General features: G+C 50.3%; 1 protein-coding gene across 1 annotated transcript in view; it reads right to left on the reverse strand.

Moving 5' to 3' along the window:
• NOL4 (nucleolar protein 4) overlaps window positions 1-2453 on the reverse strand; it is a 46934-nt gene that overhangs the window by 9077 nt on the left and 35404 nt on the right. The gene's annotated exons all lie outside the window — the stretch shown is intronic.

The following is a 2453-nucleotide window of genomic DNA, read 5'->3' on the forward strand; positions in this document are numbered from 1 at the left end:
GAGTGAGGAGGCATTTAAAATGCTTCCCCGTGCTTTCTCTAGCCCACCAGCCAAAGCTGGGGGGAAGGAAAAGTGTTTAAATTTAAAATACTTTCCCTTACTTCTGGGGCTCACGCTGCCTTTGTGGTGTGACTCCTCAGCCAAGGGGAGTCACTCCGCTGAGATGGCATGAGCCCCAGAAGCAAGAGAAAGTGTTTTAAGTGTAAACATTTTCGCTTCCTTGCCCAGTAAAGGGATTCCCCGAACGGATGCCGAATATGTAGCATCCATTCGAGGAATCTCTGTTCAGCCAGTCGAATCAGATTAGGGAATCTGATTTGACTTTCAGCAGGCCTGAATAATGCCGAATAGGCATTATTTGGTTTGTTTTTCGGTTTGTCCGAACCGAATCCACATCCTGAGGACATTGCAGCTGGCCTGCTTCTGGATGGGCCCTGCCATCTCACAGTGGGCACCAGGTGACCATACTACACTTTCAGGGCTGGAGAGTTTAGCTGTGCTGCAGGGCATTTCGCAATTCTGATGTGCCTGACTGAACAGCTCAAATGGCTGTGCTCCCTTCCTCTGGTGCCAGAGGCACAGGTCACTCTAGCAGCTTCCCCTGGATGGGGGTGGGCAGTGTCCCAGGCCACCAGAGCCTTACAGCTGGCTAGGGAATGCAAAGGGTGAGTTCTCCCAGTGATCCCAGCAGCTTCAGCAGCTTGGAGGATGAAGCCATGCTGAGACATGCCCTGGCCATGAGGAAGAGAGAGCCGTGACGCAGCGCTCAGAAGGTAACGTAAGGAAGGAAGACATCCAACAGTGACAGGAGCTCTGGTGACTCTTCATCAGATGAGGAATCAACCCATGCATCTGGGGGGACTGGATGTCTGCTGTCCACATCCTAGGCTTGCCTACATGGGCCATCTGCAAAAGGGTTGGGGGGGACTAGCCCAAGCACCCCACAAGTCGCACCTTAATGCCAATTGCCTATGGAGGCAACAAAGACCAGGCATTCATCTCACCAGGGCCCAGAGTGCCCTCAGACTCAGGCAACTTAAAATCTACCTGAGAGATGCTTCATGTGGTCACTGCTAAGTTTGCCAAGTAGTGCGTGGCCCTTTGAAACCTGACCCCTCTTGAATTTAAGAGTGTTCCCATTGGGGGTGGTTCCCAAGAAGCCCCAGGAGAATTTCAGCTGATTCACTGTTTGTCCTACCCAGGGGCTCATCCATCAATGAGGCCATCCCTCAGGAGTTCTGTGCTGTGCATTATGCCTCATTTGATCATGCAGTCAGCCTGGTGCGGTTACATGGGGCATGAAGGCTGATCTACAAGTCTGGTTCATCTTCCTCTCAAACTTCAATAGGGTTTCCATTTGGTAGTCACCTACTGACTTGAGTCATATCCTGCAAATATATTCTGATGCTACAGGCAGTCTTGGTTTAGGGCTGTATCTCAGTGGGCATTTATGTGCTCATCGGTTGCTCTCCCACTGGGAGAGTACCAGAATCTTGAAGGACCTTACCTTCCTCAAGTTTCCCCCCATCTTGGTCATCATCCAGCAGGACCCATGGAAGGGCCCATCCAGGACCTTTTTATGAACATATGGATGCTATTTTTGTGTGACAACTGCCTTTGGTCAGGGTTATTAGCTGCCAGTCTTCACACTCTGAGCAGGTCATGCCTCTGGTACACAGATTTGCTTTGGTGTGCCTCTCTGCTAACATTTCCTTTTCAGTCTAATATACTGCAGGTGCAGTTGCCTGCCAACTTTGGTCTTGCACTACCTGACCTCCTTAAGGGAAAGGGGGATGCGCCCCAAACCACGAGCTTTTCGGCATGTGACTTTCTTTTGGGCAGATGATGTGCACCTCTCTGAATGGGGGCATGACATTTGGCTTGATAGTATTCAGGATGGCCCACTTTTTTGGTTGAGATTGAAGGAGTTTGGCAATAGTTAGGCGGTTTCTGTATCGGTTGCAGCTTTTGCAAATTGGTATTGTATCATTCCTAATTGCATGGGCCATATGGGTAGGGCGCTTTTGCAAATTGGTATTGTATCATTCCTCATTGCATGATTCTTTTGTCACAGCTTTTCCAGGCAGTTTGGGCACCGGGTGGCATCCTGTTTGGGGGGAGGCTGAGCTTGTGCGCCTGACTTCCCAGGTATGGGGCATGCAATGATATGGGTTGGGGTTGGGGCATGCAGTGATATGCCCAGCTTGGGGCATACCACACCCTCAGATGTCAAGAACCACACATGTGGGTCCACAGGGCTTGCCATCCCATAGTGGCTTCTCCAGCAGGCAGGCTGGGTAGATGGTTGGTATCATCATCCGACAGGCAGGTAGCCCACTGCTGAGTCCATGCTGCATGCTGTACCAGTGCTCTTGTTATTGTTTCCAGTAAAAATTGTGGCCTCTTCTTACAGACATTTCTCTTCAGGAATACATTCAGTTTTGAGCAGGAAT

This window comes from Gekko japonicus, unplaced genomic scaffold (genome assembly GCF_001447785.1).
Source record: "Gekko japonicus isolate JY-2015 unplaced genomic scaffold, Gekko_japonicus_V1.1 scaffold802, whole genome shotgun sequence".
Classification (NCBI taxonomy): Eukaryota; Metazoa; Chordata; class Lepidosauria; order Squamata; family Gekkonidae; genus Gekko; species Gekko japonicus.